The 25,215-nt window shown below is 41.8% G+C and overlaps 1 protein-coding gene across 2 annotated transcripts in view; it reads right to left on the bottom strand.

Annotated features, from left to right (window-relative positions):
- Nucleotides 1–25,215, bottom strand: part of pawr (PRKC, apoptosis, WT1, regulator) — a 78,798-nt gene that overhangs the window by 51,765 nt on the left and 1,818 nt on the right. The gene's annotated exons all lie outside the window — the stretch shown is intronic.

The following is a 25,215-nucleotide window of genomic DNA, read 5'->3' as shown; positions in this document are numbered from 1 at the left end:
ATAAGATAATCCTTTATTACTCCCCGTTTCCAGGGCAATTTCCCATGTTACAGCAGCATACATCATACAACAATAGGAACAATAAACAATATCTACTCCTCTGCCTGCTTCTGATTTTCCGATTATCTACGTACTGCTTGTCGTGCTCCAGCAGTGCCAACCACTTAACTCACATTAACCTAAAATTAAAATAACTGCATTTATTTAAAGTCTGAAATGAAGGTGCTTTTTAAATCCATTGATAGGTCATTTCAAAGTGAAGGTGCATCTTGAATCTTGTATGATCAGTACAACAAAGAATACTTAAATTCATGTCATTATAATCAGAACACTATTAATTTTAGACACAATAGATAATACTAGTGCAGCGTTCATTACCAGCTGCAGCATTAGTCAAAAGCTGGGTTCCACTGGAGTTCATGTTCAGATGTTTGAGAGACTCACAATCTTTGATTCAGAGGTTTTTTAAACCGAGAAGCTTGACCTGATTTTCACGACACAAAGGGTTATTGTTTAGTCTGCTGCAAAAGACACACAAACCGACACACAAACCGACAAAACAAATGCAAAAGGGAAATGCTGCATACAAACCCCGAAACAACTGCAAGAGAGAGACACTATAAATTCACGGAAGGTCGCCAGGCCACTAGGGGGAGCTGTTCTGATCGGCGTCCCTAGCAACGGTCTGCTAGACAGACGCACGCTAATATTTGCTACGTAAATTTGCTGCTGTTGGATAATACTGTAAGAGACTAGGGCCGAGTGTTTAAAAAACACATAAGGGAAAACATACCTTTTTATTCTCCTCTCCAAGTGTTTGCAAACTTTCTTATCCCGCTGTCTTCTTTGCAACTTCCTCCTGGGTATTTCCTGTCGGTATAAAAGATCAGTCCCTTCCGTATGGTCAGCTCCCCCTAGTGGCCTGGCGACCTTCCGTGAATTTGCAGCGTCTCTCTCTCGCAGTTGTTTCGGGGTTTGTATGCAGCATTTCCCTTTTGCGTTTGTTTTGTCGGTTTGTGTGTTTTTGCTTTCGCAGCGTTTCTGTGAATGCATCGTTTTTTTGTTGCAGCATTTCTCTGTTGCATTTGTTTTATGTGTTTTTGGGTTTGCATCATTGCTGTGTTTGCAGCGTTTTGGCTGTTTGTATTGCGTTTTTTTGTTTGCAGCGCGTATGCCCTTGTCGGCCACCGTAGTATTGTGACTCACATGAAAACACAACTCGCTGCACCTGCTTTAAACTATTGTTGTTATACAGTCAAAAGTGTCATGCTAGCTCCATATCAACCACAGAACCTTTAATCACCTCAATCAGGATCCGGGTAAAAGTGAATTCTCAGTAACCCGACACCGTCTGAGCTGTGACCTAAAACACCTTGGTAACAATCTGTTGAAAGCAGAACAGCAAACTGGACGCGGTGCAGCATGTGACGGACGGCGCATCGATCATCATGTGAGCGGCTCAGAAGCTGTCAGTTTGCTTTGACATTTAGAACAATCCCAGGGCTTTCGTGTTTTGACTGCTGGCGTTTCCAGCCCTGACATCTCCTTATCCACTCGACACACTTACAGAGACGCGGGCTGGCTGATGCTGTAAAGGAGGCAAGCCAAAAGAGAGGAGGGAGGATTGTAGCAGCCTTTGATAACACTGATAATTGGTTGTTTTGTCAATGAGAGTATGTCTGTTTGCTTATTCTGGCTGCAGTTATCTGCTGCTTTACAGGTCAGTCATTTATTGAGTTGAATTCTAAAGTAATGATGGACACTTGTCACAGCAACAGCATCAGCAGTAGCTCCTTACTATATGGTAAAACAATAATTTTCTCATATTTTCTCTCGTCTATAGCTGCATGTACTTGTTGAATCACCGTGTTGCCCACTTTTTACTGTAAGAGTTAAACGAACAAAACAATCCAAAGTTTTCAGTCATTTTTAATTAATTAAAAACATGTAAGTGGGAGTTGAGTGTTGAGGGTTAATGAGTGTAGCAGCCGTTTAACCCGTCAACCGTGCCACATTGACAAGAGCAGCAGCAGGCAACGGGCTGATCAATCACGTTGCACATTCGCTTTAATAAGAGCAACTAATGAGAACAGCGTGTCACGATGTCTGCGGGAGAAGAAAGAAAACCTTCCGAGTTATTACAAGTCGAGAAAAGTAGAGACAAACAGCCCAATCAGTCGTAATCAGGTGCCGATGAGTGAGACAACAACTCGGATTCTAAATTGGAAACGTTTATGTTCTTGCGCTATCACACAATGCTGGTGGCAGGAAGCCTGCGACTTGAATGAATTTGCAATTTAGTCGTCACCTATTGTTCGTCTGAGGATTAATTGCAACACTATTATCGGCAGTCAGTCAATCTGAGAGTGACAGCAGTACCAAAATATTCAAACTTCTAGACACTTTCACAAAAACGAAACTCAGAGGAAGACAGACAAATCTATGTTTTCTAACAGTAATTCTGTCAGTGATTAGAACAAGTAAATTTCATGAAAAAATATGCAAATCAAAGCAAATATGTAGGGCTGGGGCGAATAGTGGTTTCTGGCCTCCGAATATTCAGGCCCTATTAAAGACGAATATCCAAATATTCGTTCCGCCCCGTAACGTAATATTGGGATCCGTTCGTCTGGTCTCCCGGGTCCAAATTTTTCCTATTTGTCTTCAGTTAAACTAAAGAATTCCCAAACAGCAGAGGTCTTCAGCATCTTGTCTTGTGTTTATGCAACGAAGTGAAGCGTGACTTCAGAGTCGGCAGCCACCCGGCTATTCGGGTGGTGGTAAGAAACACGAATGGAGGAGCTGAGATGAGCCGAACACGACGGGATGAGCCGAAGTGGGCCGAAGGCGAAGGGAAGAGAACAGCTCCGAATATTTTCGTCTGGACAGAGGAAGGGGTGATCGCATCGACATATTTGTATATGTTTATGTGATCACACGACGAGATGAGCCGATGTGGGCCGAAGGCAGAGGGAAGACAGTAACACCGCATATTCTTTCCGCCCGGTAACGTCGAATATTCAGATACCAAAATGAATATCTGGATACTCCCGTAGCGAACGAATATTCGGATATTCGGGTCCAGCCCAACAAATATGATTAACTTGGTGCAAAAAAAAAAACAGTAACTGGATTTGATGACTATGCCTTCAGCAAGAAATCCAGAAACTTCACGGTGTCTCAAAACTCAGCCATCAGAAGAATACACCAGAGGGAAATAAGGTAGGCCTAATGATAAAAATGTACTGTGCTTCACTGTGCTGCAGGCCAAACCATCAAATCATGTGGAGCCTGACATTTATTTCTATAAAATGGGACTGGTTTCAACGTTACACTTAAAGACCAGACCTGCACTACAGTTTTACTGCAGGAGAGGAGAGCACAGCATGTTCTAGGAAACAATAAGTTTTATGCTTCAGCTCAGAATAAATCTCTTTGCTATGTAAAGCATGCAGCTCCTGTGCCGACAGTTCTTTGACTGCTTAACTGTGGAGTTTATTGTCTCGTAAATATTTTTTTAAGCAAACACCAAGGGCTTACAAAACATACTGCAACAAAAGCCATCTATCATAACTAAGTAACTAAGCGCAAACGGTACTGATAACAGATAACAAAACTTAGGTCCGGAGATGAGCTTTGAAGTACTGTGAACATGACTTATTCGTTCTCTTAGGGGCAGTTCAGCTCTAGTTTCTGTGTCACAAAATTCCTGTCATAGCAAGACAACAGGACAAGATTGGGAAGTCGGGGGGGCTTTAGGTCTTCCTGGAAGCCCAAGACAATCAACATTTCCCACTCTTCCAGCCTTTTTTTTTTATCTGCATGTCACTGTGTGTCACATAGAAAATGAGAAATGGTTGAAACCTGCGTCGTTTTTTGTTTTGGTTTCCAACTGCAGACAAAAGGTAGGGCAGCTGGTAAGGGCGGGGCAGCACAGTTGCGTGATTAGTGCATTCCTCACCACTCCACCCCACCAGTCAGTGGATGAGCTCAAAGCAACACATTAAATTTCCCTTCTCCATTCCATTCTAGCTCCCTCAAAAGAGCCGATTCCACGCATCGCTGCATTCCCGTATTTACATATAAATAAGAGAGAGGATGTGGATGGTTATCACTGCCCCCCCTCCCCCCCTCTCTGGGTCCCTGCATGTCTGGGTGTTTGCCAGTTTTGCCCTTTTCCTCTAAAAGCTGTAGGGATGTCAGATTAGGGAAGCCACTCGATTTGCCGTGGGCTATTCGAGCTGTGGAGCTTCCTGAACCTGGATAAGACAACACAAAGAGGATGTGAATGACAAATACGACCGAGGACTTGAGATATCAGCCAGCGACACTGCACTGAAACACACAGGACACGTGGAGGATGGCAGCTTTTAGATAAAGTTTTGTGCATGCTGCATCGGCTTGTCAACTTCCTCTGGTGAGAAGCATGTCAGAACTTAACCATACTGCCCTTTTTGCAAAAACACTGCATCTCCATTGTTGCTCTGTTGAAGGATGTAGATTTATTGCTCATGTTTCTCCTTCTGCTCAAGCCCACAGAGAGATCACCCTAGAAATTTGCAATAAAATCTGTGGGGCTTTCAGAAGCAGCCTGAAGGTCTAAGGTGAGGGAGCAGAGAGGAACAGAGCCAGTGTGAACTCCCTCCCCTGAGCAAAAAGCTCTGTTTGTTATTCATGAGAATGCTGGCTCTGCTCGTGAGACTCTGGGAAAACTATACTGCGGGGGCTGGGCAAATGAACTGCTTCTCTCCAGCGCTGGACAGAAATGGCTGCCGTCAGTCCACAGTTCTTCCATGACCCCGCGCCCCGCTGCAGCTTATCTTGCTGAGCAGAGAAAAAGAAGAGGGTTGGATTTGTCGAGTATGTGAGAGGAGGATGAGGGGCGAGGAGACTGAGTGGGGGAATTAGTTCAGTATTTCGATAATGGATATGCTTGGAAGAAGCCCAACTGCTCATCAGGGCATGAGGAGGGGGAATATGCCGGGAGGACAAGAAAGGGATGAAGACAAAGAGTGCAAAGCAAATGAATGCGCACTCAGGCATGTCCTGAAGCTAAACCCAAGCTCACTAATTGCAAAAACAGATTTGAAATAAACATATTTCTACTTTAGTTATAATGCTAAAAAGGTACAGCAGCATTTTGTCTTCAACACAAAATGACCCGCTGTAGAAAGTGAGCAGCAGTGCCTCTTCAATGACGCAAGAGAGGTATTCGTTTACGACTCCTGCCACATAATATATAACCACAGACAGCTGATTGGAGGCTCTAAATATTTCAAGACTAAAGCTCTTTATCTGTTCTTTGAAGTGTCACTGGAGGAGAGAAGGGCAGTTCTAACGCAAAAAGAGAGAGAGAGCGGCGGGGCTTTGCATGCAAATGAGGAAGCCAGCTGGAAAACACGGCCAGATTAATAGAGAGCACCTCAGTCCAGACAGCACACAGCAGGTCCTGGACTAACACTCGGGCATCAACACATGCCCGTCAGTGTTTGGGATCCCTGCTGGAAATAATGATCCACACATAAAACTGGACAGCTCGTAACTCGCAAATTAGTCGTGTCCATGAAATCCCAAATCGTCTGGTGGATGTAAGAGCGGCGGAGGTGTATCGGACCGGCTCCTGTGCAGGGATTCGGTTGCATAACAGCACATGCAATGCAACATTATGTAACTGATCTCCAGAGAAAATCGATCGCCACAATAAATCGTTCTTCGCTAAGAGCAGTCGAGATTAACCAGGATTTTTACGGTAGGCGTTCAGAGGCGGCCACACAACCTCCCTCACAGTTTCATCCCTCTGCCTCCTGCACGCAACGACACGCCGGGTGTCTACTTAAACAACTGTTTGGGAGGGAGGAGAAGCATCAAAGTGGAGGGTGGACACGTGCTCAGCAGTGGCAGGCCTCCTATTAACCCTGAACGAGTAGGAGGAGAGTAAACTACCTACAAAGACGGCTGGGAGTCAGACTGAAATGTGACAGCAGAGTTATTACTTCTTGTGTTGCTCCTGTGGATCTCAGCAGCAACATTTCTGTAAAGCAACATCAAGCAGTACCCTCTTTCCCCCAGTGGAAGAAAAGTCTGGTGCACACAAGGATAACTGGCAGTCAGCATGTGATTGGCTGTTTCTTGAGGCTGTGCTGCTTCAATAATCCCACTGATGTTCATGAATGTGCCACAGGTCCCAGTGGAGCTCGACTTCAGAAGCGCTTTTCTCTCATGTTAACACATCCTGTTTAAACTTTTCCTTTCCACTCAAAACGAATACAAGTCGATATTTTACAGTAATGCAATGGGTTTCTCATTGTAACAAGCAAACAGAGAGACTTCACTTGCAATTTTAAATATAAACAAGCAATTAAGATGTTCTTTATTTAACCATAAAGGTTGGTAATGGAGGGATTTTGGTCCAGCAATCGTCTGTTAGAGCAGTCACACCAAAAATACAGACACAAATTCAGTCTCCTGCTAAAGGAGGATAAACACCAAGGCTGGTTATGGCAATTAAATGTGTTTGAAAGCTGGGGGTATGTTGTCGAGTGCACCTTGCCTGCTTGCCGAGTAACACAATACTCAGATACACGGTATCGGAAACCGTTAAAGCATGTTTTGCATTCCAGCAGGAGGGAGGCAGGACTATTGTGTACAGAGGCCATTGTGTCCACTGGCAGACACTGAACCAGACTATGAGTCATGCTAAGTACAGACTGAACTCCTCACCAGCGGCAGCAGCAGAGAGGTTAATGTCTGCTCACCACACGCGCTTTGAATCAGCTTAAAATTCAAGCATGGCTCACCTTTATACCCGACTATCATGACTGGGAGGATATCACACAAGAACATGAGCTTGGAAATGAAAGATGAGTTCACAGTCCAAAAGAATGCACCGTGTAAGTAGTGTTCCTGGCAAAATCATGCTGCTGTGACAAAACAAGGAGCACTGCAAATAAGAAATTCAATTCTGCATGTCACACTAGCTACAGCAGATGGATGCTCTCTACCAGTCAACAGAAAAGATTGAATTTCGAGGTTGTTTAGCTCTAACTATATCACCACTTTCTGCTCTTTTGCAGTCATGAATACGGATCTAGGAGTTAGTCACATCAACAGGGCAATGTTTAATACTGTACTGCCATATTTAGACAGCAAAGTCTTTTAATGGAAGACAACAACAGCTACTTTAGTGAATATAGACGACCAGCACACACCCAAGCTTTACTTGGTCTTCCATTGCCAGAATAATTCAACCAGCGCTAGCAATGCCAGGTATAATGGCTCAATATTCCCAAAATTCAACAGGCAGTTCAGTCAAAAGTGCCCCCCAAATCACTCCCCACGTTGACCGAGCCGCTCTAATTCAGTGGTACTCTAAGCGAGGGTAAGGACTGCCCCAAGGATTGCAAACACCGAGGAAATTCAAATTAAATCCAAAAACAATTATGGATAGTATACTTAGCTGCAGTTGCTACGAACAATAAAAATATGAATTCCATTCAAAATAAAATACTCAGTCTTGTTATTGTCTTTTTCCCATATGATCCCTGAAGCGATTATTTTAGCAGGTTAGTATAAGGACATGTCTGAACTAAAAGCTGAGGATGATCTCCAAGAGTTGAATGGACTTGTTGTGCTCCAGGCACCCATTAGGTCAGTTTAATATTGAAAATGAAAGAAATGAGGAAAAATTCCCATTGTAACTTTGTACAATACAGCAACAGGATGGGAGTCTCCTGGTAATTACAGACACTAGTGCAGCATTAGAATTTAAACATGGAGATTACTTTGATGAATTCTGATACAAGTCTAAACTAAATTGCTACAAAATCTAATTATAGTTGTTGGGCTGTTTAGCATCGTCATTATGACAGCGTTTAGATAAGGCTGGAGTGTGTGTGAATGGATCTGCAGTGTTCGTACGCTTTAATCACCTCCAGGGAAAGTGCAGGTCTCTTGTACTGTTATTTTGGGGGTTGAACGGTTTGGGAACCACTGCTATAAATAACATTTTAAAATGCAACCATTTCTATTCCTACACCTCAAACTAAAAGGTTAACTCATGGAGCGTCACAGGAGGCGCTTGTGTTTCATTGCAGCCTCAATACAGGTAAAAAAAAAAAAAAAAAAAAGAGGTTACAAAACTGTGCTCAACTTCATTTTCAGTCACAATAGCCACAAAAATATCCCAGGAGGACCAATCTGCAGCCCCCTAACTACGATTCTCCCTACTGTGGCTCCACTTTGCGATCAGGCAGAAGTACTTGGATGTAAACATCAAGTCTAGTGTGGCTTGAAAGCTGAATAGAACGGTTATGCTTTGTGTATTGCAGAAGCAGCCAGTTTACGTTCAGTAACATCTCAAAAGATTTCCCAGGGGGGGATGCAACTCTCTCTCTCTCTCTCTTTCCTCTTGATAATGTTGAGCCGACGACTGTTTGCACTTGATTGTGTGACCTTTCAGGCTGACACGAGGAAGATAAATCCAGCCCCATGGACAGAAGGCGCTGGTGACACCGGCCCATTCACCGTGCCCTGGACAGCTCCACATTTGGCTACTGGACCAGCGGTGAAAAGGACGGGAGAGAGGGAAAATACAGACGAGGAGAAAGAGAGTTCACACGGGCCACACACACACAGCTATACCTCATGTTTACTTATGAGCTTGAAGTCTCAAGTCTTTAGACGCAAACGCATGACTATGGATGCATTCAGGCTCAAGGACTGATTTACTAATGAGCTGTTTGAGGAGATGGCTGAGAGTTTTTAATAGAATTGGAGAAGAAGAGTACAAATGAGAAAAGGAAAATAAACGGTCTACATGCCAAATACCAGAAGAAATATGAAATACAGAAAGAAAGGGACCAGACAAAAACACAAACAAGGAGCTGGAGGTGGAAACACACACAGTAGAAAGCAAAGTATAGTCAACCAGGGCGGCGTGTGATGAAAATCCAATCTGTCACAGTGAACACAGAAGTTTCTTTGGCTATGAATCTTTTAGAAGGCCGTCAGCGCCACAGGCAAAGGTTAATATCCACAGAGGAGAGAGGGCTACGAGACACCGCTCTGCTAAAAATTAACGCTCCGCTTTTCCTGCACACGGAGACATGACGGAAACCTCTTAGCAACTGTAATCAATCTTGACTCGGGTTTTGACACAGTGATACAGGTAGCAGCCACTTAGCTACAGCATCAATTATGCATCGCAGCTTCTATCAAAAGAGAGTTAAAAAAAAATGAGAAAAGAAAATGGCACAGACAGAACAAACATGTGCGTAACACTCCAAAATTTCACCCTGGAGTCTGGAATATTCCACTGCCGTGATCAGCTCAGTTTACAGCACAGAGCGTGGATGATGCAAAATTAAAGGGGTGAGGGAACAGACCCCCGAGGAAACAAACATGGAGGAAATTACATGCTCTGTCTGCACTTCACTGAACATCCTGTTACAAGTCGCTCTCTGACGATGCATCGCAAGTCGTGTTTGTGTCACCTCTCGTCAGTTACTGTGAACGTACCGGAAAGTCAAAGCAGATTGGTTGGTGCTTTCTAGGGTTGGCTTAAATGGTAGGCAAGAGGCTTTTTCTCTCGTTTTTCGACTATTTTAATATTCATGAGTGTTCAAATCATCATGACCACCTGTCAGCATGTTCAGAGCCAAAAAGGGCTGATGACTGGGCTAATGTGGGCAGGTCAGAGATCAGAGGAAACACAAATCAAAGTGTCAAGTTCCCGCTCTGTGCTGTGACCTTTTTTTCTGTTCATGGCAGGCATTTTAAATGAATTTACTGCAGTGAGAAGCTTGTAAAACACAGTGAAATATAACAACAACAGGTGTTCTTAACTGCAATAAAAGGAGAAGAGAAAAGTGAAGCAACTGGGATTAACGGAACAAAAATCACCAACACAACTTCAGGCTTAATGGAAGTTTTTGCAAATTCTTTTCTACTAAAACAAAAATAAAAATAAAAATGATGGAGTGAACAAGTATGTTGTCTTACATACGGAGAGCAAAATTTGTAGGCTGGGGGCATCTCTGTAGCAGCACAACTCATTTATAATGGTGTGTTGTGAGGGATTTTGATTATTTAAAAATAAAAATGCAGCTCCTGCAACTTGGATACTTGGTACTTGTCGATGTACTTCTATTTTGAAAAACCCTTTATTGTGAAGTTGTTGACAGTTGTCACTTCCTATCATGACGTTTAGCTTTACACATGTACATGCTTTTCTGGATGCACGGCTCTCTACTTTGTAAACGGCAAGGGGAAATGTCATACATAATTAGCTTAATTTTTGGACTTACTGCTTAAATTAAAATGATTTATTTACATGTATGTGCGTTTGTAATGTAAAGAAGTCAAGTTTGCTACGACTCATGATTCACTTTGCAAGCACAAATTTAACTAGTCAGACAGGAAATGCCTTAAGTTTTTTTAAAAGCTCTGCCATCAGAACAGTCTGACTTACACTTGTGAGCTAGCCTAGCCGCGCTAGACAACCCACGGCAACGAATTTAATTCTCTGCCAGGGTGGGTCTAGTTACCCTCCATAAGGCTCGAGGTTGGATGCTCCTAAAACTGGCCGGACCAATCACCATGAAGTGTAGAGTCAGAAGGCGGGTGTAACTAAGTGACGACAGAGGTGCGACAATTCTGACAGAAACAACCAGAAACAACTACCCTAGCCGTGCTAGACAACCCACGGCAACGAATTTAATTCTCTGTCATGGTCGCCAACAAAAACGACAACAGTCGTTGAGCTCCATTAGCACCGACTCTGAATAATCTTTCTGTTAACATGTCTGTAATATACTTGAGCTTCACCCATTGACTGTATAAATAAGGCTTCACCGAACTACCGCATCCTCCGATTTCCGGCGCTCTAGGAGCCTATTCGTTGCGCTGATTGGTTGTATACCTACCCAATTGCTGCAGAGTGATTTGATAGACAACCTTTTAGCCCGCCTCCCTCCCTGTCGAGCGTGCCTAGACCCTTGTGCCTTCAGAGCATGGGTCTAGCACAGCTGGGCTACTTGTGAGCCATAATGAAGGGCAAATAGTTAGCGAATGTAGCACAATCCAAGGTGGTGTACAACCGGAGAATGTAAACAAAGCCATCTTATAGCGGCTCGTAACAACGTATTCATCCGCTCCGTTCGCCAACTAGTTCCACGTAACCAGTTCTGACTTAACGATTAAACGCCATAGGTCGAGGACATCATAAACCGAGGACTCCCTGTATATTCATTCATTGTTCAGGCCTAAGAGAAAAATACATTTATTATCAAGCTCTCTGTCTGCTGTCCCCAGGTTTGCTTGAAAATAGATTACTAAACAACATCGAAGACAATCTGGGTCAATATCCGCTGATGACCTGGTGATCAGGATGACGTTAACACCCAGAGATCAGGGAAGATTTTGCAACAACAACATCTGAAGCCAAATGAAAAGAAAACACAGCAAAGGTAAACATGAGTCAGACAAGAAACGTTCACAAACACAGTGAACCTCTGATGATCCACACAGGTGTCATCATCTCAAGAAGTGACGCAGATCTTGTTGTTTTGTTGTTTGAAATGTCTGACACTTGACAGACAGCATGCCGTCTTAGTAAATTCATCAGAGTACAAGACTTCAAACGCACAAAAGGATAAAGTTAAAAACACATCAAGAACCATGAGTCACTGAAAGGTGTCTGATGCAGCAAGGCAAAATAAGATCCTCAGTATGGGGTGTTTTGTGTTGGTCTCAGCTACAGCAGAGCCACATTTTAATGTCAATGATTTTGACATTAACATGCTGAAATTCAACAGTATTTATGGCTGTAAATCCACATAATTCAAACGGAGGCAAGTGAAGAGCTTCAAATTCAAGAAAAAAGATAAAAAGAATTTCAATAAAGTCAAAGTCAATATGTGGCTGAAGTATCAGACATTCCATCAAAGTTCTGCCACTGAACTATTGCAGTAATGTTCTCTTGCTTGTTAGATTAGGGTTTTTTTTTGCAATGCTTAAAACAAACACACATCGTGACTTAGCTCCCATGACTCATGCAGAAGGTCAAGAACATTCTCGGTTGACCTAAAAAGCTACAAACATTCTTAAAGCTATCAGGGTGTGGCATGGATGAGTGTAATATTTGTCTGCATTGTTGTGAAAGAACTGTGTTTACTTTTAACTTTCATATCACAACTCGACTCGGTCACCGTACACCAGCCTCACGGCATCGTAATGAAACAGCAGCTTTATCGAGGTTCATTCATGACAAGTTTGTCAAATTCTAACTTTATTCAATCAGTCACTGCGCACATATTATTCATTTTTAAGCATTTTTCCTTTTGTATCTTGTGCTTCAGGACAGCGGTTCCATCATTAACCCGTGGAGCTTGTGCAAAACTAACGGCATTAATGGCAATTTTACACAACTAATCAAAGGCTATTGTTTTAAGACTACAATGATATTCCTTCACAGGTTTTCTCTTCTGCTAGAGAAGGTGCATGTTAATTAAATAATTGCACATTCACCATCCCTTTAACTGTCTGTTTAAACCTCCAACAGCATTACTGTTCATACTGTTTTAAAGATATAGACCGATCAGCCACAACATTAAAAGGGTCAGTATAATTGAGGGACTTTTGAAGTCCAGGGGATACATCTTGCATACATTTTTATTAAAAGTAAAAATGCTTTTTATGTTCATTATGATCATGTCTTTACAATTTCCAGATTTATTTATTATGGAAACAATCACTAATTAATAAAAAATGACTGGTCTGGATATCACTAAAATGTGGACTAAATAACCATCCAAGTTTAGTAACAACCACCTTCTAATGAGCTAAACAATAATAAAATGAGCTGATTCAGAAATATATTTTTATTAAGTTGAACGAATGAATGAATGTATATGTACCACACAGAGCCTCAAACACACGGTGAGAAGTAATTTTTTCCAAATCAGCAGGAGAGCTAGAATGAGAAACCAGAGTATTTAGTGGGTGGCGCAGCATACGATCGCTCCCTGTTGAGTGTGCTGTGCGTCAAAGTGGCACACTGCCTTGGTAAACACGACTGAATACACAGACATACAAACAGTACATGCACAAACACAAAGGCACTCGAGTTTCCAGGCAGGAGCAGGCTAGCTGGTAGGCCGTTCTCTCGACTGAAGCAGGCTCCTTTGTTGGGAAGGAAGGCTTAAAGATCAAGGCTTTGTGCGTTTGGCAGTTCAGAGCCACATATTTATTCAATTTCAAGGGTTCAACTGCATTCCTCAACTGAGCTGTGTTTTCAGTACTGTGTCCTTTTGAAGTGCGACTTTCTGTGGCTTATATGCATTTTTTTTTTTTTCAAACAGCTATTAGGAGAAAATCCTCTGTGTCTGTGTAATACTCAGAGTTTAAAGTAGAAAATTAAATCAATCCACTGCTGTTGAAAATATTCTCACTTCTGCCTCAATTACCACATAAATCCTTATATGTCTTGTTCTAATAAATCCTATTTGTTTTCATTCAAGGAAACGAATGTGCCAAGAGCACCACTGAACTTCAATATTAAAATGTGAGGTTTCTGGAGTTCTGTTTATGTTTGTGAAAACGAGGTTTGTCCTCTCCATGGTAAGAAATGAGAAATAAATTGGCCAAACAAAACACTGGACGGCCTCAAAAACATCATCCCATTCAGCCAACATTCCTCAGTCTTTCACTTTCCCTCCTAACTGGAACAGGAGGAAATTATGTTTGTTCATCATTGCTCAAGTGCAGGTTAGGTAGCACGTGTAAAACCGGCTCATCTGATAACGACGATGCTTATCACGAGAGAACAGTTTCAGTGAGCGCCATGGTGACATAACAGAGGCAGTGCATGAAACCTGTTGGACAAAATCAGTTTGTTGGTGTGCATTCACTCATAAACATAACTGAGGCTTATTGTCTCTCATGCAATAAAACGGCAGAGTGAGCAGGACGGGAATGTGGCTCCATCGAATGTGGAATCTCAGGTTGAATTTCAAACAGAACTGGTTTCATTTTGATCAAACTATGCTTTAGGTTTGAAATGTGAAGAAGCATTTGAGGCTCAGCTGGTCAGATTTTCTGGCACGATGCCGAATGGTTTTGGTTACTTTTGAGAACATGCCTGATGCTACTGTTTTTTTTTTAAACATTTCTGACTTCAAAAGGTCACTACGAAGGTTAAAAATCCATCTGGTTCTCCACTTAAACCCAAATAAATCCAGATAATGTGGGAATCTTGGGGAAGTTTGCGTTCATTTAGATTCTTTGATCATTTGTCGCTTCAAACGTGGACACTTCATAGTAAAGCTGACAACAGTTGGGTTTTTAATGCTAAAGAACTCATTTGTTGTCATCACAGAGCTTTTCTACCAGAGCTGCCATTGTCTGCAGCACATGTAGCAGAGTACAGATCACAGCCGAGCAGATGGTGGTGCAGGATCTAGTCGAGTCTTCATTGTAAATCGGTGTGACGTAATTCGATTGTCGCCGTAAGTCGGAACTTGAGTGAAAACGTAAACAAAGCCGTTACGTGCATCACGATATCGATCAGTTCACATATTTGTACGACTACAGTAATGAAAACAGTCATTATCTCACAGTGAAACACAACTCGGGAGGAAAACATCGCTGAAAATGTAAACTGTAAGTCTAATCTACGCTTGGGAGCCATAATGAAGTTAGCAAATGTAGCATAATCCAAAAATAAAGCCATCTTATAGTGCCACGTGACGACTGCACAAACAGTGTTCATCCACTCCGTTCGCTGCATGACGACGCATTGAGGTGTATGAGGAGCTCCTTGTCTATGGGTTAACCCTAACCCTAACCCATATACACTAACAGTCAAAAGTTTGTACACACCTACTCATTCAGTGGCTTTTATTTAATTGTTTATACATTGTAAATAAACACTGAAGACATCAAAACTATAAAAGAATACATATGGAATTATGTTGTAAACAAAAAAGTGTTCATCTTCAGTATTGATCTACAATGTACAAAATATTACAAATGAATAAAAAGCATTGAATGAGAAGCTGTGTCCAAACTTTTTTTATATACACTGGTAGTGCATATAAATAATTTCAGCCGATGTGTCAACATTAAAATTTTTCACTCCTTTAAAATCAGTGTTGGCATCAGCCCCAAAAATCCAGTATTAGCGAGGCCCGAATCTCGATTCAAACAAACTTTTCTCAAAATCCATCAATGAGGATGCTGCGCTTGTGGGAAATGTGTTGATGTATGACGAACATTTGGCGATATATGCGTTTCTTTGTTTTTGTTGGGTGTCTGTGGTTCCTGTAGTTGTTTTAAAATAATCTGCACACCTAAACTCCCAGCCCCACTGACACCTGGTGAATTCTCCCACATTCTGATCAGAGACAACAGCTTTGAGAGGACTGAGAAACAGGCCTACTCTAAAATAGAACACAGTGGGAAAAGGGAAACTACTCTCCAAGTAAATACTTTAATGAATACAAACAGACAAGCTCCCAAATGCCTAATCATGCAGAGTGGCCTGATTAGGGCTGACTCACAAATTCCCCAAAGTTGTCAGCAAACACACAGGAATGTCCGACAAATAGGTTACACGTTGCAGTAGCACAAAATCACAACAGCCATTCGTCTAATCCACGACTCCATTACTTAACAAGCCCTGCTGTGTGAGTGTCGTGTGCGTCTCCGTGTTGTCAAAACACCAAGATGCCCGACAGCAAAGTACAGAATGATCCTCAACGACTACACAACAGGGAGAGTCTTACTTCCAAAAAGCCAAAGCATGAAACTGATTATCGCTTATCTCTGCATGCCTCTGTGAACTATTAGGATTAAAATCCCAAGCAGGGCATTTCTATAAACCACATGTCAGTTACCACAACACACACGGGATTGTGTTTATGTTCTCAGAGTAAATGCTGGTAATGAAGGAAATAAAGAGAGAGGAAATTATGACAGAGACTCTGAAAAATGTGTACACAAACTTAAAGACAGAAAGTGTAATATTACACAGTGAAGACAGGCTGAGTTGAACTTTCAGGGCAAAACAATTGCCTCAACTAAGGGTCAGATTAGGACATGGCTATTCACCCTGACATTGTTTTGTGTCTGCAAAGAAAACAGTCGGAGAGCCTTCGGTCAGACATTTACGAGGGTTGTGCTGAACACTCTGTTTAACCCTTTTTTTTTAACAAAGTCTTTAGAATGTTTGACAAATGCAAACATCACAGGATCAATCATTTTCTGCTCTATTTAGCACCCTATTTATAATTTCAGGCCGACGCCAATACAAGAGTAGCTCAGTGAAACCAAGCCTCTCGGTCCTGGAGAGGCTGTTAAAGATTAGCCAGAAACACGGCATTTGTGTCACTCAAGCAGTAGCAGGGAGGCGAGTCATGTCACAAGCAAAATCCACATGCTTCCGCGTCAGAAAACCAACCTTACCAACAGCCTAGCGTCAGAGGTTGGCCATGTTCCCCTCAGCTGACCAGAGCTCTGTGGTAGAGTTCACTGAGCTTTTAACTTTTAAGTGAGGGGAGTGGAAAGACAGCCTGCAGGCGAACACGAAGTCTCACTTATTCATGAAATGTGTGCATGAGACGTCAGTATTCAGGGGCAGGACAGTTGACGGTGCATTCCTGTGCTCGCTGTGTGGGGGGCATGTTGTTCTTCGGTAATAATCTACAGTCTGCTCCACAAAGGTCCTGAACAGACATAACTAAAGAGCAGTGACCTAGATGAAAGACACTTTGAACCTGAGGTGCAAACAATAGCAAAAGTCTGACAGTAAAGGTCAAACCAAGAGATCAGCCTTTGGATATCTAAACATAAAATGTTCCGAAGATAACAAGACAGGCAAAGATCATCAATGTATGCGATTCTTTTTGTCACTGTTTTAACACAAGACTGCACTTCTCTCTCCTCTAATAACATCACTATGTGAAAGCAATTCTGATGCGAATTAGTAGAAGCATTTAAGAAACTAGAAAAGCACTCAGAGAGCACAGACCTCCGCCAAGGACAGAGAGGAAAACAGGAAACCCATGCAGTAAAGGATCATGAGCTGGAATCGAACCTGCATCTCTGACACAGTTCTGTTTACGAATCACCTTCTTAACCAGTTGAGCTATCTGGACACTCCATTTTGTTGGACGACATACTAACCTATGATGTTTTTGTCATATTTTGGACCACATACTACAACACACTAAAAAATTCAAAGCAATCCAGAATCCAGGATCCTTTCCGGATTGCCACCAAAATTAAATCAGTTCTTCCTCTTACCATAGTCTACATCCCCTCAAAATTTCATCTGAATCTGCCCAGGCGTTTTTGAGTTATCTTGCTAACAGACAGACAGACACACAAACATCGGGTGTCACATAACCTCCTTGGCAGAGGTAACAAAATACATGCTTTAATCCTAGTATGACTTTTGACACAGCCATATTTGCTCATGTCTTTGTCAGCTGTATCAGAAAAGAAAAAAAATGTTTTAGTGTGTTAAACTACCCATAAATGGAGTGGAACAAGCAGCTGGAAATGACGATTTTTGCTGAGCTAATTATGTTAATGAAGAAATCTCAGAAATGCTCATGAGCAGGTGGTGCTGATCAGACTCAAACAGGCAATTTACAACAAGTTTGTGTATTTAAGAGTTTGGTAAATCTCACTTGCAACACTTGTAAAAGAAGTTTGGGGTGAAAATACAAACATATTCATGCATCACGCTCTGTGACTCAACACATGGAAAGATAATAAAGGGACAGTTACCCTAGAAACAGCATTTCTGTCTCCTTAACAGCCCACAAATGCATGTAGTCTGATGCTGCATTACATTACCCTACTTGGAGGAACGCTGTGTTTCAATTCACAAAAGAAACCAAACTCTCCAAACATTACATTTTATCCGACCATAATGGCACTTCTACAGAACTCTGCCCAAATAAAAATGTGTTGGCACCAACTACTAAACAACATCAGTTTCTCGAGGCTACACTCGGATTTTTCCCTCTCACAGCCTCTCTAGCTCTGATCTGGTGATCAGATGCCATCTGACAGCATGGTGGGTGCTCACCTGGTCAGGGGCCACTCTAATGGGAACAAGCGTTTATGTAACAGTCGTCCAAACTGAACTAAACCACATGCCACAGCCCATTACCAGAGCGTCGTGTGTTTTATGAGGTGCTGAGAGACCCCCAGGTGCCTGTATGGATAGGAGCTGAGCTGGGAAAGACTTCATCGCAGAAGCAGACAAGCAGCACTTCCTCTTTCTTTCCTTTCCCCCTCCTCCTCCTTTGGAATTCCCTTAAAATTTCACACAGCTGCTCTACTGGGACGCTTTTTTTTTTTTTTTAAATCAGTCACTCCTTTGAAAGATTTCCAGTGACAGTGGCCCTCATAAACAATCCAGAGTTCATTCCAGTAAGTCAACCAAACAAAATGTTCTTAGTGGGAACTGGTGCTTCTGGCTTGGGAAACTTCACTTTGAGAAACACGTGTTTTAATTAAAGAGTTTAGCATTCCTGTTGTTCAACCAACAAGTGAAAAGTAGGAAACAAAACACCCAGCCTAAATAGCTCCTTGCTTACCTAAGCCTATGATAAAACCCCTGAGGTATTTACTGTGATGATGTGACCTTGTTTGGAGAAGGATTTAACGGCGAGCAGAATACGCTTCACCCCATGCAAATGTACATTCTTGCATTCTTTTGTACAGCTGTGAACGGAGTTTCTAATAATCAACCTACTGAAGGCTGTAATTTCTACTGTCAGTTTATTGCAGCTTCAAACTATGTCCAACTTTTAGTGTTGAACAAAAGCTTGAAAAGAAAAGCTATTAAAACTGTGAAAGTGCCATTGATTCTCATAAATATCCAGGAGGCCCGAGGAGGCAGAAAGGTGAATATGGTGAGTAAATTTACAGCCACAGTCAATAAAGCAGCAGCAGGGGTGAAGTAACATGAACTTAACCATTCACAAGTAGACTACACTTTAGTAAAGCAAGATATTTAATAGCCTTAGGAAGATGTGATTGCTTTTTCTCAGTTAAACACAGAAAAATAACAAGCAGATGAATTAATTATCACCACAATCATCGCTGGACTGAAGCAAAAAACACGTGCATCTTCATCCATTTTATTACACCAGCCTCCAAATATGCATTCTCTGCAACTGCACTGGCATGAAACTGGATTTAAAGGAACTAAACTCTGCTCTCAGCACAGCGATCATCCAAATATACAACTTCACCCTTCACTGAACTTCACAATGGAATAAAACGGAGCAGAAACGAATTGGCAAACAAACGAGGCAGGGTTGTTTGCATTTAAGGCATTTGCTGATTAATGCCAGCACAGTCCATTTTAAAGAGAAAATGCTGATGAGAAATGAGGCAAAAAAAATGATGTGATGACATGAGACACATTGCTCTGAACTCACATTTATATAAAGTGGAAGAAAGCAACGAATAGATCAAATTTAAAAATTTAAATTTAGCATAGTTTTTGAAAATGTATAGCGACAAATAAAATCAAACTGCTGCTTCACATGAAATGTAAGTGGAATGTCGATTCTTAGAACACATTCTGCATCTGCTTGTTTCAGCTTTCAACTCAATTGCAATTATTTTTGACCCCAAAGACGAATTTTGCAGAGAAGGTCCTAATCTATGGTGCTAACAACATTTACAATGTCCCAATTTGAAGGGATTTTTGCAGCCATTAAAAACACAAGTCTTAAGTTTTATTATTTCACAATTTTAAAAATTGATGTGGGACTTTTTGGATCATAGTTGACATTTCTGCTGTTTTCAGGCCTAAAATCAACATGGCTGCCTATAAACAAACACCACATGGCATTTTTACAGCAAGATTCTTCTAAATATTATATATACAACTGAGTAAAACTGAAGTTGAAAGAAATTTATAAAGATATTGTAGTAAACCTGTTGACATGCCATAAATCCACACTTGACTCACACACTACTTTATATTAAATAACTCAGAAAGCCTTGGAGTCTTCCAGTCTTTTCTTCAGGAGGAAATGACATCATGTGGAGCAGGTCATGTGATCTGGAATTAACACACTTCCTTTAGAGTTGTTTTTGTAACTTAGTTGAAAGTGATACAATTTGTTATTTTCCATATAAAATTTGATATATTACCAGAAAAGAAATATCTGTGATTATTATCCCAATTTAATTAAACAGAACACAATCAAAACAATGTTTGAATGAGCTCATTTTATGTTTGTTTAGCTAATTAGAAGGTGGTTGTTATTAAATCCGGACGGCATTTAGTTGATATTTTAGTGATATTCAGTCATTTTCTATTAATCAGTGATTGTCTCCATAATAAATAATGATGGAATTTGTAAAGACACGATCATAATGAACACAAAAGACTTTTTTTTATTTTAATAAAAATGTATGTAAGACATATCCCATGGACTTCAAAAGTCCCTTAATTCCATACTGAGCCTTTTGCTGAAGCTTTGGGGGGGTCTTCTGGAACGTAAACTAAAGCTCAGAGATTTCTCCATTGTTTGCATGATCATACTGACATCTATTTGACTATCCTGCTGATAAAATGACACCATTCCAGTGCCTCAACAACAATTATGCAAATTAAACAGTGTTAAAATGTTGTGTTTCTTCTAAATAAATGCTGCATTTCTTCTGTTTTATTGGCTGTATGCACCAAAACCAAAGTTGTTACCCCATGTTTTTGTACTACTCAAACAAAGCGCAAGACAGCAGAGTTCAAGAAGTTAAGATATGTTTCTATGAAGCATAAAGCATATGAACAACCCTCAAGTTCCACCAAAGATCAGTTTAAACAAAGCCCCCTCTTGTCTTCCATAGCCTCCTATCATCAGGGTGTTAACTCCCTGAGCACTCAGCGCGGTATTGCACGTTGAACCTGTTGACCTTTCGAGTGAAGCTGCAGACAAATAGCTGCGAGCTGCTGGCGAACTCCACACTCCCCAACAGCAGCAACCTCTGCAGGATAGATTCAGCCAAGAAACGAAGTTCACACTCCTCGTCTGGAGCGTCTGACCACAGCCTCATAACTCAGACTTTATAAAAGGCAGCAGCACAATGAGCGACATGAATCACCGTGAAACCGCATGCGGCGTGACCGAGCGGGAAACACGCTTACATCACAACCCAAAACACTTTCATGTGAGCGAATTCACTGAACACACACACTCCCTCGTTCTCCACATTCCTGTGTTGCATAAGCGTGAGCAGGTCAGAGGTCATCAACAATGCCCTCCGGTCCGAGCTAGCGGGCGGGGTGAGAGAAAGGAGACACCTTGCTGGATTGCAGGAGGTGGTTTTGATTGATGCCGTGCAGAAGTGTCTTTTCTCCTGCAAACCGGGAAGCCTTTATCGGGTCATTATAGCCTCAACGTGCAGAAGATTGGGTTCCCTAGATGCTCTGAAATCCCGCTCAACAGCTATTATGCTGCACAGAACGAGTGGGGAGATAATCCCAGGCATCTCTATTCACACCTGTCCACCCATATTCACATCACAAAGGGAGCTTGTGTGAGCGAGTCTTCATTTGCATAGTTTGGTCCTTCATGCATGCAACAGGGGGAGAAAGGAAAAACATTTAACAAAAGGAATATATACTTGCTGCATGACCAGTTCTTGTGTTTTGTGTCTGATTTTAGAGGCTTGCAGGATCTGAGACGATGTGATGAAACTTCCTTTGTTAAAGGCAGACTACAAAACTGGAGCTGCAATGTAGTGTTAGTGGCTACAGTCGACTAAACAGCTCAAAATGGAAACTGATGTATTGCCAAAACAATAAAGAATCTCAACACATCATCAGTTAGAGATCAGATGTGTCAGGAACAGGAGGTAGGATAAAAATCACATTAGCTCACTAAACATTTTCTCTTTGGGTAAAATGTGTAGAAATTATTGCTTGAGTTATTAATAAAGTGTTCAATTAGCAGCAGAGTGCAGCAATTTTTGCTAATCCATTTATCATTTTGTAGTCAATAATGGTGAATATTTATTGGTTTGAGCTCTTTAACAGTGAGTGTTTTCTATTTTAAAGGGTCTCTATCATTGCTAAAGGTCTTAAGTTATTTTTAAGGGGAAAAGCCAGAGCCACCATGTGATGATGTGACTAATAAACTGTCTTGTTAAAGTTCCTTAACTTTGAAGATTTCACAATGACTCCATCTAGACACCTTTAAGACAGTAGGGTTTAACTATAGGAGGGGCTTTTAACACATTTCATGCCCATGGGCCCCGTTACCTCTGAGCTGCTTCATGGTTTTGAGGTTTTGGAATGCTGGTCAGAAGAAAAAAAAACAGCAATTTGAAGACATCACCTTGCGGCTGTGAGCAGCTGTGATGGGATTATCCACCAGCTTTTTGCTTAATTAGTACTGATCAATTGTGAAAATAATTATTAGCTGCAGACTGTAAAGCTGCTCGTCTCAAGTTTTAGTTACGGAGCAAAAGAAAAAAGTACTATATAAACTATGTTACATAACTACACACAGCAACCAAAAAAAAACTGTAAAGGGGATGTAAAATACCATACATTCCTCTGACATACTTCTCAGTACTATAGATGTGAACAATTATGTCCATTTGGGGTTTGGCATGACTGATGCAGCTGCCAAATGAAACCACAGAGGATCATATACGGTCTCTGGGATGAACTACAAAGTCACACCACAGACTGGTAGCCTGGCTCTGTGAGGAGACAACAAGGAGGAAGTGTAAAAACATGTTGTGGTTTTTAATAGCGTTCATGTCCTCGTTGGCTTCTTCTCTGAAAACTTCCTGAAGTCTTGGCTAGTTTGCTGGCAACCTCACAGTGAAAACAATACTCTATTGAAGAGGAAAAAAAATAAAGAACTATTTTGATGGTCTGGTGTAATTTAGTCTGATTCTAGACAGCGAGTCATTCATCATCCAGATCTGCAGTTTATCCAGCAGTTCAAACAGGTCCAATGCTGTGCCAACCGTGGTCTATTTCTGGAGAAAGCTGAGTGTTTTTGACAAGAGTAACTATGAAGATGTCTTCTTCCTATACAACTATCTACCTGGCTATTATGAGATATGCACAAAACATGGAGCATTTGTGAAGTAGATCAATGTAGCAGTCCAACGTAACAGATATCTGCATATACCGCAGAGAAAAATCAGGTATCTAGAGTTATCTACCCATCTGCCTAGGGTTCTGAAACCTCGGGAAAGGTTTCAAAATATGTACAGGAAAAAACGCACAACAAGGACATCAATAGCAATGAGCAATGTAGAGATTGGGGACAAATAAAAGAAAAAACTAACATACGTGGTGTCTCGGTAAGGTGTTGGTCCACACATGCGACTAGAAGAGCTTCAGTGCTCTCCACAAGAAGAATGAAAAACACTCTTCCAAAAGATATTCCTTTATTTTGGAAACATCAATCCAAAATCTCTCAAAGATGTTAATTTGTGTTGAGATCAGGTAAGGCCATAGTTAGTGACCCCTGGTTCTCTTAGGACGGGGACATCGTCATCCTGGAAGACACCGCTCCAGTTAGGATGGAAGTGCTTCACCATAGGAGAGCAGAAGTCACTCAGATCAGCTTTGTATTCATTTGTCGTGACCCCTCTGTCTAAAGGCTGGGTTATGCTTTCCGCACAAACATGATACGTGGAAATAAGACGCTTGGTAATCCACTCGAGAGAACATGTGTGGTTTTATATTCCATGCGGCATCTGCTCCCAAGCTGCAGGGGGCAGTGTATCACAAACGCATGTCTAAAACAGCGCTACACTACAGCAGAAGAAGTTTGCCATCGTTTACACCACTTACAACACAGCGTTTTTACGAATAGTTGCATTTCAATAGTTAGTTTTAATTTTATGCCATGAATTGTTCATAACCCGGTTATCGCAGTGATCTCTGCTGCTAGCAGCTCCTGTTCTTCCACCAGGTTTTCGGTGCGTCTCCATCCACGTTGTTAGAAAATTTGGATGTGCACGATGAGGAAATTTTCCACTTGAGAAGGGCCGTGTGAGGGGGCGAGGCTGCTAAAATGATGCAACTCATCCGCACGGACTTCACAGACGCGTCAAGCATAAAACAAGCTTAAGGTGACAGGTGGAGCCAAATGGAAATGACCTCCACAGCATCACAGAGGCACCCGATCCCCTCAGTATAGGATCAAAGGTTCAGGTTTTTCCTTTAATTTGTCACCAGCCTGTGTTTACTATATCACACAGACAAGGTGCTGACTAGGTTTACTTCTACAACCTGTACTCAGACCTCAGTTAGGATCAGAGACTTGCGGTTCTTTCTTTTCTGCTCCACTCACACAGATCAGCTCACCACCTCATTAGATTACCTCCCACCTCTCCCCATCATAGTCTGCTCACCCACTTTACTCCATAATCAGTTGCCTATGGGCTCGATCACATACCTGGCACAGACCAGGGTGCTGAAGCCCAGCATTACCGCCTGGCTTGTGACCAGTTTTCAAACGGCTTTGCTCGGCACTGCTGAGCGCCTAATAACAGGATGTGGAGCGCCAACCGACGGACTGGTCAAACTCCAAGTTGTGCTGCCTTGAGGGCACAAAGTTCTGGGTGGTTATCAAATAAGGGAGAGAAGGGGATACAGGAAACAGGGTGGTTATGGAACACTTCTAAAGGCATCACATCACCATCACCTTAGTGAAAAAAGAAACATGTACTCCCACCATTCTGATATAAATTAAAAGCTTTGAAAGCGCGTGTGTGAGTGTATATAATCCCACACGGCGCTGGCTCACAGTGTGGCCTGGCACAGCTTCATATCAGAGTTCCTGCATGTGTCTGAACCGCAGGAATCAGGCTGGAGTGTGACATGATTTAAGTTCAATAACAATGAACATACAACGCCGCCTTCCAGCCCACACCTCCACCAGCCCACGACTCCCTCTCCCTCCCTCCCATCATCCGAGAGCTGCTTTCATTTCTTTTCGCTGCGGAGGGGCCGATTAAACAAGACACATGTATGGGAGGAATTTGGAGGCTTGTGGAAAACAAGTGCCGTTCTTTTGAGGTAAATTATTCATGGAATTACAACAAACACCGAAGCCCAGCAGTAATATGTTTCGGGGAGAACATTTTTCAACACCATGTTGAAAAGCTGTGAGACAAACAAGAGCATAAACTAACCCTTTTAGTTTACATCAA

The sequence above is a fragment of the Acanthochromis polyacanthus genome, chromosome 1, assembly GCF_021347895.1.
Source record: "Acanthochromis polyacanthus isolate Apoly-LR-REF ecotype Palm Island chromosome 1, KAUST_Apoly_ChrSc, whole genome shotgun sequence".
NCBI lineage: Eukaryota > Metazoa > Chordata > Actinopteri > Pomacentridae > Acanthochromis > Acanthochromis polyacanthus.
The sequence above is the reverse complement of the archived record's forward strand: the minus strand, read 5'-3'. Positions and strand labels throughout refer to the sequence as shown.